The following is a 16184-nucleotide window of genomic DNA, read 5'->3' as shown; positions in this document are numbered from 1 at the left end:
AAATTACACTGTTTTTTTTAGGAGGGCTTTTGGATCTCTTTCAGTCCTATACTTTCCCACTGTTTCTGGGTCACCATGAGCTGTTTGGGTATTCTGTTGTGTGGAAAGTACACGCAATGGTGATGCCCGCAAGTATTATGTATGTTTTTGTTGGAGTACAGAAAACACCCAAATGAGGTGTATGAATAAGTAGCTCCTAAAATAAACCTGAAGTGGGATTTCACAGGCTCATCATTCACCTGAAAAAATGGCCGGACAGCATCACTTCACTTTTAGATCCTAACTCCACTGCTTTGAAGAGCCAATAGTTATCAAGCGATATCCTAAAGCATGGGCGTAGCAATAACCCCTGCAACCCCCGCCATCACAGGGGGCCGAGAGGATTTTGGGGCCCTACCTCCTCCTCCCCCGTCCAATCACATGTGCTGCCAATTATGAAAAAAAAACCCTCCCTGTTAACGCACAAAAACCATGTGCAGGAGCATATGTAATTTTTTCATGCTTCCAGATGCTGCTTCACAGCATAACACTCTGCTGTCATTCGCTGGCTCCCAATCACATGACCCGCATGGGGTTTGGGGACCAAGGGGGCCCCATGCTATCATTTTTGCAGAGGGCCCCTATTAAGTCTAGTCTCAAAGTCAGAATATAGTGTTCCCTGCAATGGTCACCTGGTGACAGCACCTAATATAACAATGCCTAATGAAGGTGCGTAACTAGACTTAATAGGGCCCCTCTGCAAACATCACATGGGGCCCTCTTTGTCCCTGAACCCCATGCAGGTCATGTGATCGGGAGCCAGCAAGTTGCAACAGAGAGTGTACTGCTGTGAGCAACGTCCGAAAGCAGGAAAAAAAAAAAATGTACACACTTAGTCCCACTAGTGGCTACTCTCCATGGCGGGAGGAGGTGGGGACAGTTTAGTGAGTGAATATAATTGGCTGCACTTGCAGAGAGGGAGGAGAAGGGCCCCCAAGTCCCCCTGCGATGGCAGGGGTTGCAGGAATGATTGCTATGTCCATGGTCTAATCAAGTACTTGGGGTCCTGGACCTTGGGGGGGGGGGGGGACTTAAAATGAAAGTGGCCCTTTTTCTTATTTTAAAAGGTTGATGAATTTAATTGTTGTAGATAAAAACAAGAAAACATCTAAACGGAAAAGTTTATTGAATCAGGACCAAAGCCTTTCACATCCCATAATTATTGTTCGATTAGTCCTTAGGATTCAAAGTTCACAAAACAAAACAGTAGCTCTGTAAATATTTGTTAGGGCCTTTTCCAATTCCATTAATTTTATTGAAAAATTTTGACAAATACAGAAGAAAAAGTTAAAATGCTAGCGATTTTTAAATCGCTAGGGTTGCTACTTTATCATAGAAATCATGAGAAGTATTTTCCACTATAGTGATTCGATTTGTAAATCACAGTCACTTTCTGGAGCGATTTTAAGCGGGATAATGTAATGCAAATGAAAAATCACAATCGCATGACAAAATTAATGAAAAATCGCAATCACTGGCATTTGTGATTGCGATCGCTAGTGGAAAAGGCCCCTTATTCTGGTTTATAACCACCCTGACAGCTGCCAGTATAACTAACTCCATTTTTATTTGCATCTAGTTACAGCACTTAGGCCCAGTGCACACCGAGCGGTTTTTGGAGCGATCCGCCGGCCGCATCCGCCTCTAAAAACGCTTGTCTAATGTATTGCAATGGGATGGTGCACACCGGCGGTTAGCGTTTTTTGCCAAGCCGCAAACGCGCCTCCTGCTGCGCGTTTGCGGTTTTCGGAAGAGTTTCATCCTCAATGTAAAGTATAGGAAAACCGCCGAACCGCTCTGAAAAACGCTAGTTCAGAGCGGTTTGCCAGGCATTTTTGTTACAGTAGCTGTTCTGTAACAGCTTTTACTGTAACAATATGTGTAATCTGCTACACAAAAACGCACGCAAAACCGCTAGGTATGTTTAGAAAACCTCTCTAAACATACCTAGAATCGCTCTGAAATCAGCTCCCAAAACCGCTAGCGTATTGCGGATCTGCTAGCGGTTTTGGTGTGCACTGGGCCTTACACCGTACACCAGACATTGAGGCCTGGAACCCACTGAAATCAGCAAACGCAACCGCTAGCGTTTTGTCTGAGCGGTTTGCAAGCGGATTCATGTGCGTTTTTGGTCATGTATTGCAACATTGTATTTTTTTGCCCAGCGGGTGCGTAGCGTTTTGCGTTTTTATCCCGATTGGTCCTGTGAATTATTTTTCATTTTGTTACAGTGTGCTGAACCGCAAAACGCTAGCAAAACCGCTCAGTTTAGGTTTTGCTGAGCGTTTCCGCTAGCGGTTCAATACTTTACATTGAAGCGCTAACGCTCCCAAAATGCTGCAGGTCCTGCGTTTGCGTTTCTGAGAAACGCAAACGCTCCTGTGGAAGTTGCCCCATCCATTAACATTAGCCCAGCGTTTTGGCAAACTGCTAGCGTATCGCAGTGCTGCCAAAACGCTACCAAAAGCGCTCCTGTGGGTTCCAGCCCTCACAGTCTTGGTATAATGTCTAAAGGTCACATAGCTTTCTTTACCATTTAACCTCATACATTGAAATACATAGCATTTTCCATGATTTTGTTATTTATACACCAATAATGAATAAAATTAACACATTTCTTTACCTGTGAAATTTCACCTTTGTGACTTCTCACGCACAAAATGCATGTGTGTCGTGGAAACTTAGGTAGAGTTTACACTTAACAGTGCAGAAACCGCAAATATTTAGCGCATGCGCATTTTTTTCGTACACTACACGCATTCATCTGCATTTTTTCCACAGTAGCTGATGGCGCAAAAAAAAAAAAAAAAAAAAAAAAAAAAAACACATGCTGTGTGCGATTTGTACTGCAAGATGGATGTTTTTTGTACCAACAAAACATATGCAATTTAACAGAAATGTGAATCTCCATTGACTTACACTGTATGTGCGGCAATTGCTTTGTCACAAATTCACTATCTGCACATGATGTTTGACAAGTGTGAACACTAGCCTTAGTTAGAGAGGGATTTTGGACACATGGAAATGTGTGCAGTCTCAGAGGTACATCCTAGACCTAAAGCTGAAATGTTACTACTAGTCTAGGCAACTTTCTGTTAGAAAGCCTGAAATATCTGGAATTCTCAACAAATGTTCAAGAAGGCTCATCTTGCTGACTGAAACATCAGATTCCTTTGATTAGATAGAAAGTAAGAGCATCCAGTATCGGTAAAAATTTATTTAAAAATTTTGATTGTGTCTTTTGTGAGTAGTATTGCCATCTATAGGATAGTTTTCAATTTATTGCCAACCTAAACCTGGCATACAGGAAGCAGGCAGCTGAAGGTTGCAAAGGAGAAAAAAAATAAAAAATAAATAAGGGCTGAGGATTGGTGCACCCCCCCCCTTTTATTTGGGGGGGGGGGGGGGGAGGAATCCACCCTTTTTATTAGAAAAAAAATGTGTAGTTAAAGTACTGTAATGACAGAAAATAAAGAGAGTTTAACTTGCCTGGGGCTTCTACTGGCCCCCCACAACCGTCCTGTGCCAGGACAAAACAATTCCCTGGTCCCCCGACGTGGCTTGCTTCCGGTATTTCTTTTTCTTATTCCCTTAGTTGAAGACACTCCTTTTTTCTTATATCGATACCCATTTTTATCACCTAAAGCCCTGTTTAACACCGAAAATCACTGCAAAAATACCCGCTATTTTGCCACGATTCAGTATGCGATCCTCGTTCAGGGAGTAATTCTTGTCGCAACCACAAATGCCTCAATGTTCAGTGTGAAGCAGACTTGGATTTCACACTATTTTCTGCCATTTCTCTGGAATATATATTCTATATATATATGGAATATATATGGAATATATATGGAATATATATTCTATATATATATAGCTTCACTTACCTGGGGCTTCTACCAGCCCCATGCAGCCATCCTGTGCCCGCGTGGTCACTCACTGCTGCTCCAGTCCCCCGCTGGCAGCTTACGCATTGCGTACATTTTTACGCATTCCCGCTATTGCAGGAACATTAACACATACATTTTTTCGCATTACCGATTCAACGCGTTAATTTTTACGTATTGAACCAGTAATACGTAAATATGTATGTGTTAGTGTTCCTGCACTAGCGGGAATGCGTAAAAATGTACGCAATGCGTCCCGCCGTCCTCTGAGGTCGGCAAGCTGCCAGCGGGGGACTGGAGCAGCAGTGAGTGACTACGAGGGCACAGGATGGCTGCATGGGGCTGGTAGAAGCCCCAGGTAAGTGAAGCTCTTTTTATTTTGCTTGAACCTTCCCTTTAAGGTAATAAAAGTAATATTGAAATAATGTTAATTAAGAACAACTTACTTTGAGTGATTATTTTGCTTGAAAGGTTATTTTTATCTAAAAGGTGAGAAGTCATTTGAGAAGTTTTGTGAATAGAGCCTATAATCTGTTTAGGTAATCCCCCAAAAGAGCATTATTTGCATGTAGTTATTTTTGTAGGACCCTTTAAGTGACAACAAAGTGGGCTGTCTTCGCGGGGTGATGAAATTATATTAAAATGACTGCAGGGGTGAGACAAGGGATTTATATGGCTGGACACAATGCAATAACACGTTTTTAGTCTAGGATGGAGCTGACATAATGATGCCATGGCACAGAAAGAAAAATAAACAGCTTTAGAAAAAAAAAAAAAATTTCTACATCTGAAGCATATGGTTTTGGTTTCAGCAAACTTTGTTCTAAGAAACAAAAGCAGATTACAGAGGGGTCATCATGCAAGAGAAGTGTTACACAAGAAATGCCTGCCCTGCAGATGAGATTTATCCATTTTGGGGGGACAGATTTACAAATCTATTGCTATGGAACACAGGAACTGGTAGTCACAGAGGACTCAAAGGTACAGTAACAGTCCTCAGCAAACATAAATGTAACGTAACAGCCACGCACCAGGGATGTTTCAGAGGCGTAACGTAACAGCCACGCACCAGGGATGCTCCAGAGGTGTAACGTAACAGCCACGCACCAGGGATGCTCCAGAGGCATAACGTAACAGCCACGCACCAGGGATGCACCAGAGGCGTAACGTAACAGCCACGCACCAGGGATGCACCAGAGGCGTAACGTAACAGCCACGCACCAGGGATGCTCCAGAGGCATAACGTAACAGCCACGCACCAGGGATGCTCCAGAGGCTTCGTGTGTCCTGCTGGAGACCACCACTGCCATCCATGGGACAAATCCCACAAGGGCATGTTGTATGTGTTTTGTGGCCATGCTCCCTGCTGTACATGTGCAGGTCTATACTGCACCTGCGCAGTAAGCAGAAGCCGCTTGTCCATGAGCTACTGTGAAGGCACGGCCATAATTAAAAGCTGAAATAACCTGCCTTTAGTATATGACCTCAATATTACTGTTTCTTTGTGTCAAATTAAACAGCAGTAAGACTGCTCCTTATGCTAGGTATACACCATACAATTCTCTGGCAGATTTACCTGCCAGATTGATTATTTCCAACATGTCCGACCTGAATTGCGATCAATTTTCTCATCTTTTTTAATCTTTTTTTTTTTGGGGGGGGGGGGGGGGGGGGAGGGAATCGATGATTGTTCAGTTTTATAAAAAAAATCGATAAAAAAAAAAAGAAAGCGTTTGAAAAGGATAAAGGGTCGGAAATCGATCAAAATTCAGATTTGACATGTTGGATATAATCGATCTGGCAGGTAAATCTGCCAGAAAATTGTATGGTGTGGTGTACCTAGCATTAGTCTGTCTGGGTAGACAAAACAAAACTGAGTTTCCTCAAATACTTAAAAAAACAGCAACAGCATTTTAAAATTCTATAAAACTGAAGATCAGCCAAAACACTCCAACACACAGAACAGTTCATACATAAAATAAAGCGACACAGTTACTATTTTGAGTTTGGCTGTCTTCCTGGTAATATTTGAATGCAGTAAGAGCAGCTCAGTCTATGAGTGTGCTTGTCACAGCCCAGTCTCCTACTTCACAGATTGCAAGGCATGTGTACAGAGCTTGCTAGAAAAAATCCATGTGACACAACCATGTACTCCCATTCTAATAATTTACACCCCGATACATTTTCATCATCCAAGAAAATTGGCTTAAGTGAAAATCTAGTGCAAGTACAGTTGTCTCCATGACACTGTTGGCTTCCCCCATACTGTGAACCACCACAATGGATGTGTCTTGGCTAACGGTTAGATCAGAACAGTCTGCTAGGCTGAGGGTCAAGCATCATCACTATGCAACAAAAGCAGACCTAAACTCAGAACGTCCTCTCTGCTCCAAAATATAAGAGACAGCATAATAAGCAGAAAAAATAAGTTTGTTACAACCTATAGAACTCCTACAATAAACCTGCAGTGTTTACTTCCTCAACAGAAAGGGTTAATCTTCAGCGTTTACATGTTAGCACAGAACATTAGCACACAATGGTGCAGCTGACAGTCCTGATTTACACTTGCTGATAAGAGGCTGATAAGACAGGTTCTTCTCTCTAAACACACACAAAGGCCTGGTGCACACCAAAAACCGCTAGCAGATCCGCAAAATGCTAGCAGATTTTGAAACGCTTTTTCTTCTTTTTCTGTAGCGTTTCAGCTAGCATTTTGCGGTTTTGGGAAGCGTTTTTTGGTGTAGTAGATTTCATATATTGTTACAGTAAAGCTGTTACTGAACAGCTACTGTAACAAAAAACGCTGAAGTGCTGTTTTTCAGAGCTGTTTGCGTTTTTCCTATACTTAACATTGAGGCAGAAACGCATCCGCAATCCAAAATCTGCAGCAGCCCGGGAGTATGCGTTTCTGCAAAACGCCTCCCGCTCTGGTGTGCACCAGCCCATTGAAATACATTACCCTAGCGTTTCCACATCCGCAATCGGATCTGAAAACGCTGCTGAACCGCTCTGGTGTGCACTAGGCCAAAGTAAATTTTTCAGCAACTATGTGTTTTCCTTGTGTACTGTGCAATAGTTTAGGTCCACCTTAAGAGATAGATAAACAATTCAGGTGGGTTGAGTTATTTTGATGCAACAGTAAATTTACACTGTTTCATAATATACACTGACTACTTTATGCCTCATACACATGCAAAAGGTACCTTAGCCAGAGCAGCCATTTAGACGCCTTCTCAGCTGAGACTCTAGCATGTGTACAGCAACCCACCCACCCCACCTGGCATCTAAGGACTCAGCCCACCACAAAATAACCGAGACGGTCAACCTGGGAATTTACTTCTGTGAAACTTATTGTGCCTTTCAAACTAATAGTCTCCCTCCACTATTGTATCTTGGCATTGCTGTATTTGCCAACTGAACCATTTATGTGTATACTGTTTGATCAACATTGCCCTTGTCTGTTAATAGGTTTATAAAATATTGATTTATACAGCACCATGGAAGACGTTGATGCCATATAAATTAGTGGCATCAATGCTTACTATGGAAGCAGGAGCATATAACCACCTCAATGCATGCTTGGATTACTGCTTCAAGTTAAGCCCTTAAAACATACCTGAACCGACATAAGATAAACATCGGTACATCAAGTACTAGTCTTACTAAGAAAGTCCTTTTCTAATTTGCTGTCTTGCAAGTGTTAAAACAAACAAAACAAAAAAAAGTAGTGTGGTCAGGGGCGTAACTAGGCCCCCCTGCAGATTTTCAGAGTGCCCCCCCCCCCCTGGGGCCCGCTTGGGGCATTTTTGTGGGGGCTGGAGGGTTGGCAGCATGAGGGGAAAGCCGTGGCCACAGTCGACGGGGAGAGGGGAAGTTCCCCCCCCCCCCTCTCCCTCACCTCGGGGCTCTCCCCTCTGCGCTCCCCTCCAGCTTAAAGAAGTGTCCGTGGGCAGCACGAACAGCGGCGAGCAGCAAACAGATACATACCTTCCTTGCGCTCCTCTCACTAGCCTCTGACGTGGCTTCCTGTTATACCGGAAGTCACATCAGAGGCTAGCGAGAGGAACGCAGGCTGGAGCGCATGGAGGGTATGTATCTGTTTGCTGTCGCCGCTGCACAGGGACACACATTTAAGCTGGAAGGGAGAGCCTCGAGGTGAGTCGTCTCCCCGACGACTGTGGCCACGGCTTTCCCCTCATGCTGCCAACCCTCCAGCCCCCACAAAACGGCTCTATGCTGCCCCCCCCCCTGCGGGAGCAGGGGCTGCAGGCCTTATTGTTACGCCAGTGAGTGTTGTTATCTATGCAAATAAGGCAGTCAGAATAATGCAATAAGCGGTCACTCCACCGCCATATAACACCAAATAATATCTTTTTCGTAAACTGATCTCTGAGTGGAGCTAATGAGATCTGGCTGATAAGAAAACCCTCTAGTGTTCTCAAGACACTTAAAGGGGTTCTGTGGATATAAAACAAAAACTGACACTTACCTAGGGCTTCTACCAGCCCCCTGCAGCTGTGCTGTCCCCTACGATCCTCCATTCCCCGCTGCCGGTCACAGTCCAATTAATTAGTCTAACTAGACAGATACAACTGTGCCTGCATGGCCGTGCGCATCCTCGCTCCCACTCGCGTCTCTGGGAGCTTACTGTGCAGGCACAGTACGCAAAAACTTTGTACTACGCCTGCGCAGTAAGCTCCCGGAAACGTGAGCGGGAGCTAGGACACTCGCAGCAGCGCAGTTGTATTCATCTAATCAGATAATAATTGGACCGTGACCGGCGGCGGGGCACAGCACAGCTGCAGGGGGCCGATAGAAGCCCCAGGTAAGGGTCAGTTTTTGTTTTTAATTATAGCCACAGAACCCCTTTAAAGGGGAACTTCAGCCTAAACAAACATACTGTCATTAAGTTATATTAGTTATGTTAATTAGAATAGATAGGTAATTAATTTTTTACCCACCCTGTTTTAAAAGAACAGGCAAATGTTTGTGATTCATGGGGGCTGCCATCTTTGTCATGGGGTAGACATCTTTTTGGTTGAAAGGAGGTGACAAGGAGCAGGAGACACAGTTCCAACTATCCTGTGTCCTGATTATCCTTCCCAGCTGCACACGCTAGGCTTCAAATGTCAAATTCAAAATGTTAAAAAAAAAAATGTGCACCAAAACAGCAGAACGACAGCAACAACATCAGAAATCCCATCATGCTTTGCACAGCATCAGGGGAAAAAAGCCCGGGCAGTTTTCTTCTGTGCAGCTAAAAATGAGGCTTGGATTAGAGAAACAAAGTTCTGATGCTGTGAAACTGTTAAAGAAACACCAGGCCTTTTCAGTGCTGCTGAGTTGATTTTTAGTCCGGAGGTTCACTTTAAGCCTCGTATACACAAGCAGGGATAGCTACCCGACTCCTCAGTTGACATTGCAGGGCCGACACTGTACAGACGTGCTGCTAGCCTTCAGCAACATGTTCAGTTACTATGCGGGGGAGGGGGTTATGGGCCACCTTGGCAGCATGTGTACGAAGCTTTCCAAGCTGTGCAGTGTCACAACAGCAAATGTGACTCCACTGTAGTACATTTAGCAACTGCTACTTATTAGTATCAGAAGTCTGGCAGTTTGGATCAGGCAACAGTTGAGGCATTGGAAAACCAATGAGGACATTATTATAGTATTGTCACAAAACCATACAAACATTTAACAATACTGACAACAGATGTACATTTCGTATTTGAAGCGTTTCTGTCAAGACTCGGCAGATACCAGCCTCTTACCTTGTGCATCCAGCTAATCCACAATATGACAGAAAAATAGGTCTCTTGTATAAATTCACCCTAAAATAAGAAGAAGTGTGTTTAGCTGTGTTTGGAGTTAACAGTAAAACAGGGAGCATACATCATTATTATAATGACAGTGTTTACGACATAATTGAGTCCACCGCTGTGCCAATTAGAACATCTACCTACCCTGATAATTTTATTGAAACAAATCTAAATCTGTTTGTTTAAACAAATAGCTTTAAGTTTAAAGGGCACCTGAAGTGAGAGAGATATAGAGGCTGCCATATTTATTTACTTTTCAACAATAGTTTCCTGGCTGCCCTGCTGATCCTTTGCCTCCAAAACTTTTAGCCATAGACCCTGAATAAGCATGCAGATCAGATGTTTGACTAAAGTCTGACTGGATTAGCTGCATGCTTGATTCAGACACTACTGCAGTCAAAGATCAGCTGGACTGCCAGGCAACTGATATTGCTTGAAAATAAATAAATAGGCCTGAGCAATTTTAGGAAAAAAAATGAATTGAGCGATTTCTGTCCAAAATCATAATTTCGATTTGATTCACGATTTCCTTCAAATCAGTCTATGTTCCCACTCTGTGCCTCTCTGTCCCCGTCTCTTTCTGTTCGAAATCACAATTTCGACTCAATTTACATTTTCCTTCAAATCAAGCTTTGTTCCCCCTCTGTGCCTCCCCTGGCTCTCTTTGTGTACCCTCTGCATCTCTCTTTGTGCCCCCTTTGTGTCTCTCTTTGTGCCCCTTTTGTCTCTGTGCCCTCTCTTGATCTCTCTCTTGCCCCTTTTCACTCTGTGCCCCCTCCAGGTCTCTCTCTGTGCACCCTCTGTCCCCCAAACTGTGTCAGTGCTGGACATACCTTCCAGGACCAGTCCAGCGATGCCCATCTATCCACTTTGCCTCCTGCAGGCTCTAATGCACACCATACTTCCTGTCATGTGAACCAGGAAGTTTGCCATGCACAAGAGCCAGCGATAGAGGATGGACAGCGTTGGACTCGTGCAGACGGTATGTCCAATAGTGACGAAGCTGCGGGATGCACGCACCGGGACTTGGGGGGGGGGGGGGGGGGCTTAGGAAGTATGAAGCCACTTCTTCAAACTTCCCCCATACAAAGATGACGTCATTGTGGAAATTGCCGCTTTGCAGATTCCAAAATCGTGATCTTGGTGATTGTGATTTTGGTTTAAATTGGATTTATTGTCCAGGCCTAGTAGTCTCCATATCCTTCTCAGTTTCAGGTGTATGTTAAAGTAGCAAAGACAGCTATACTGTCCCAGGAAAAACAAACAAAAAAGCCAACAAAAAACACCACCACATATATAAGTCGATAAATACTTGTTCTACTTACAGCACATTTTTACAGCGCTTCACACTAAACTGCCCTCAGCCAATCACTGAGGATCAGGTATGTGAGAGGGGAGATAACAAGCTTCTCTCTCCTCTGCAATGTACTTAATAGAGCCAGGCTGACTGAAGATTTATTACAACAGAAACATTTCTGATGACTGTATATTGGAATGCTTGCTATACAGGGTCACTTTGTAGAATGCATAATAAACACAGAGCAGTGGGTGAATGGAATTTGATTTTATGTCTGACAATCCTGCTTAACTTAAAAAAAAAATGTAAAACAAAACAGTAAAACAGTGGAGTGGAGTGGAACTCGCAAAGAAAAAAAAAAAATGGTGACTGGTGTGCCCAAGCCATAAAGATTTAACATAAAACAATGACAAAAGAAAATAAAGTCCAATGGGCCATTAATAGCATTATACAAACAGCACATCATAGCGATTTACTGCCCAATCAGCTTGATGCACTAATCCGCAGTAAGATTGCTCTGCACTGCTTACGCACAGCAATTGTACCATTGCCAACACTGACAGCATAGCACGAGTTGTCCAATTAATGTAAACCACGTTACCCAAGTAAAGTGAGCATTCCTGGGGTAATGTGCATTGTAGCAGTGATGAGAAAAGAGCCAATAAAGAAGTCATGGGAAAATATTAACAGCAAAGCTACATTGCATAATGAGGAAAATAGGTGGGGTAGCAGTATAGAGGGTGGTCACTGGTCAACGTAGAGCACAAGCCAAATAAAAATGGGCTGAGGGAGTACAACTAAAGCCCCGGAGCTAAATACTATACATAACATCAGAGGTGTAACTAGTGGACCAGGCTACACCTACTCCCCCCTCCCCTCGCAGAAAGCTGTCGGCGGCCTCAATATCCCTCTCGCTTCATTTGTCATTTAAATAAAGCAGAGCAGCATATAGCAAAGTCATTGTAACTCTCAGGGGTCACTTTATAAAGCACGTTTTAGTCTCTTGGGTGAACTGTAGTCTTCAGCCTGCTGACTTCTGTCTCCTAGAGATGTGCACTAAGGCCTAGTGCACACCGAGCAGTTTTTGGAGTGAATCCGCCGGCCGCATCCGCCTGGAAAAACGCTTGGCTAATGTATTGCAATGGGATGGTGCACACCGGCGGTTTGAGGTTTTTGCCCAGCCGCAAACGCGCCTCCTGCTGCGCGTTTGCGGTTTTCGGAAGCGTTTCGTCCTTAATGTAAAGTATAGGAAAAACGCAAACCGCTCTGAAAAACGCTAGATCAGAGCGGTTTGCCAGGCGTTTTTGTTACAGAAGCTGTTCAGTAACAGCTTTTACTGTAACAATATGTGTAATCTGCTACACAAAAACGCACCCAAAACCGCTAGGTATGTTTAGAAAACCTCTCTAAACATACCTAGAATCGCTCTGAAATCAGCTCCCAAAACCGCTAGCGTATTGCGGATCTGCTAGCGGTTTTGGTGTGCACTGGGCCTAAGTCAGGCATGTGTATTTTGCTTTCACATATGCCTGCTTGCATGATACGGACATACATGCTAATCTTGGTGAAGGGCTGCTTCACTTCACTGCTGGGAATTGTGAGCACTAATTATATTACATTGCTGTTTGTATATTGTTTTTTGCTGCTGCAATATCTGGTGGATTGTCTGTTGTGGTTCATCTGATATTAAGCAGCAAGTGTCAGCTTTTAAAAGTACAATTTTTTTTTTTCCCTCTAGTTTGTTTTGCAGCAGGCAATTGGCTAGGGGGAGGGACTAGCTGCAACAGGAGGTATTTGGTCAGCTTCAGGACTCAGTACTGAGCTTGCTCACTAAGTGGCTGCGACACAAGTGGCATAGGCGTTACAACACAGGCACAAAGAGAGTGGTGAGAGGAAGTAGGTAAGGACTAAAAAAAAAAAAAAAAAAAAAAAAAACCCTCAATCAATATTGCGTTTTTTTGCATTGGTTAGAATGTGCTAGGCACGCTGTGGTGTAGTCTTTAAATTTTGAGGACTCCACCCCAACTTCACTCACTCCACCTCCACCCCTCCCACCCCTCCTCCCCCTTCTCCTCCCCTCACTCCCCACACTCCCCAACTTTACTTACTCTCCCTCTCCTCCTCCCCAGCTACACTCAATCTCCCGTTTCATCTTTTACCGCCACAGTTTACTTTAACCACTTTACCCCCGCGCGTACGTATTTCTCCGCCCCTTTTTCCATCCTTTAAAAACCAGGGACGGAGAAACACGTACTTTCCGCGTTCCCGACGCTGTCCGCGCTCCCGCTCGTAAACACGCCGCCCGCCGCTAGTAAACACGCCGCCGCCCGCTCGCCCGGAGATCAATGAACGGGAAAATCCATTCCCGTTCGTTGATCTAAGCCCCACAATGACCCGCTGCTCTCCTATGGGCAGCGCGATCATTGTGAGAAGAAACTCACGTGTCCAGCCTCCTTATTCTTCCTCCAAGCTTCCGGAAGGAGGCTTGGAGGTCGCAATAAAGCAAAAAGTTACTGTGGCCATCTTGTGGCCAAATAGTAAACTACACCCTACACATTTTTCACATACAAATAAATGACTTTTACACAAAAAATTAACTCATTACCTCCCACACTCCCCATTTTTTTATTTTTTTTTTTGTAATTAAAAAAAAATTCAAAAATTTACAATTAAAAAAAATACATAATTAGTTACCTTAGGGACTGAACTTTTTAAATATTTAAGTCAAGAGGGTATAACACTGTTACTTTATAAACTATGGGCTTGTAATTAGGGATGGACGCAAAACTGAAAAAAATGCACCTTTATTTCCAAATAAAATATTGGCGCCAAACATTGTGATAGGGACATAATTTAAACGGTTTTATAACCGGGACAAAAGGGCACATACATTTCATGGGTTTTAATTACAGTAGCATGCATTATTTAAAAACTATAATGGCCGAAAACTGAAAAATAATTTTTTTTTCCCCCACATTTTTCCTATTTTCCCATTAAAACACATTTAGAAAAAAATAATTCTTGGCATAATGTCCCACCTAAAGAAAGCCTAATTGGTGGCGGAAAAAACAAGATATAGTTCATTTCATTGCGATAAGTAATGATAAAGTTATAGACGAATGAATGGAAGGAGCGCTGAAAGGTGAAAATTGCTCTGGTGGTCAGGGGGTAAAACCCCTCAGTGGTGAAGTGGTTAAATAATTTTTCCCCACACAAAAGTCATCATGTTGGACGATGCTGTGCAGTGTACATCCTGCAACATGTATGCATGCCTTGATCAGCGGATTGAGGGTGTTTACTGTTGCCCTGGGTGTGTGCGTGTTGCTCAGTTAGAGGCGGAAGTCGCAGAGCTAAATAAGCATCTCGCAACACTGAGAAGCATACACAACATGGAGAAGAGCTTGGATCTCACGATCCAGACACTGGATGGAACCGTTGAAGATGAGGAGGGTGGAGTACAGCCGGACCAAGAAGCAGAGGCAGCCGCTAGTTGGGTCACAGTTAGAAGGGGTAGGGGAAAAAGTGGCAGGGAGGCTAGTCCCGAGTTGTCCCTCACTAATAAGTATGCTTGTTTGCGTAATATTGGGGAGGATGATTCAGGAGTAGCAATGCTGCAGCAGGATGTGCTCCTTAGCAATTAAGGGGCAGACTGCTGTAACGAGAAAGGGAATAGGAGTGCAGCTAAGGCTAGACAGGTACTGGTGGTAGGGGATTCAATTATTAGGCGCACAGATAGGGTAATCTGTCGAAGAAACCGCGAATTCCGTACAGTCTGTTGCCTCCCGGGTGCTCGGGTTCGGCATGTAGCGGAAAGAATTGACAGATAACTGGGTGGGGCTGGGGAAGACCCGGCTGTCATGGTACACATTGGCACCAATGACAAAGTTAGTGGGAGATGGAAGGTCCTCAAAAAGGATTTTCAGGTACTTGGAGATAAACTAAGCAAGGACCTCCAAGGTGGTGTTTTCTGAAATACTGCCAGTGCCACGTGCTACATCTGAGAGACAGAGGGAGCTTAGGGAGTTAAATAAGTGGCTGAGAAATTGGTGTAGGAAGGAAGGGTTTGGGTTCCTGGAGAACTGGGCAGACTTTGCAGTCGGCTACAGGTTCTACAGCAGGGATGGGCTGCACCTTAATGGGGAGGGTGCAGCTGCATTGGGGGAGAAGATGGCTAAACGGTTGGAGGAGATTTTAAACTAGGATCTGGGGGGAGGCGGGAGGATAAAGTCTCAATACGTAGACAAGATGAGGTAAAAAGACAGTGGGAACCTATCATTATGGAGGGTGGAGAGGGGGGTGGGGACAGTGTAAAGATTAACCACTTAACGACCGCCCCCAGCCGATGGGCGGCGGCAAAGACCGGTCCCAAACGACCGCAATACGCCCATCGGCGGGGGCGGCTGCGGGAGTGGCTATGCGGCGATCGCGTCATTCGTGACGCGATCAGCCGCCGGGGACTGGCTCCGCCCCCCGTTCGCCGTAACCCGCCGGCCGTTCGGAAGCGCCGGCGGGTTACTGGCATCCGGATCGCCGCTGCAACAGTGTATAATAGGCTTTGTAATGTATACAAAGCCTATTATACTGGCTGCCTCCTGCCCTGGTGGTCCCAGTGTCCGAGGGACCACCAGGGCAGGCTGCAGCCACCCTAGTCTGCACCCAAGCACACTGATTTCCCCCCCCCTGCCCCCTGATCGCCCACAGCACCCCTCAGACCCCCCCCTGCCCACCCCCCAGACCACTGTTTGCACCCAGTCACCCCCCTAATCACCCATCAATCACTCCCTGTCACTATCTGTCAACGCTATTTTTTTTTTAAGTCCCTAATCTGCCCCCTACTCCCTCCTGATCACCCCCCCACCCCTCAGATTCTCCCCAGACCCCCCCCCCAGACCCCCCCCCCCCCCCCGTGTACTGTATGCATCTATCCCCCCTGATCACCTGTCAATCACCTGTCAATCACCTGTCAATCACCTGTCAATCACCCGTCAATCACCCCCTGTCACTGCCACCCATCAATCAGCCCCTGATCTGCCCCTTGCGGGCAATCTGATCACCCCCCCACACCAATAGATCGCCCGCAGATCCGACATCAGATCACCTCCCAAATCCATTGTTTACATCTATTCTCTCCTCTAAACACCC

The 16184-nt window shown here is 44.8% G+C and overlaps 1 protein-coding gene across 2 annotated transcripts in view; it reads right to left on the bottom strand.

Moving 5' to 3' along the window:
* MAPRE2 (microtubule associated protein RP/EB family member 2) overlaps positions 1–16184 on the bottom strand; it is a 241828-nt gene that overhangs the window by 204478 nt on the left and 21166 nt on the right. For both annotated transcript variants that reach the window (XM_068237353.1, XM_068237352.1), the window contains exon 2: positions 9698–9757. The gene's annotated coding sequence lies outside the window, so the exon portion shown is untranslated. The remainder of the gene's footprint in view (positions 1–9697; positions 9758–16184) is intronic.

Source organism: Hyperolius riggenbachi, chromosome 5, assembly GCF_040937935.1.
Source record: "Hyperolius riggenbachi isolate aHypRig1 chromosome 5, aHypRig1.pri, whole genome shotgun sequence".
NCBI lineage: Eukaryota > Metazoa > Chordata > Amphibia > Anura > Hyperoliidae > Hyperolius > Hyperolius riggenbachi.
Note: the sequence above shows the minus strand (reverse complement) of the source record. Positions and strands in the feature narration are given on the sequence as shown.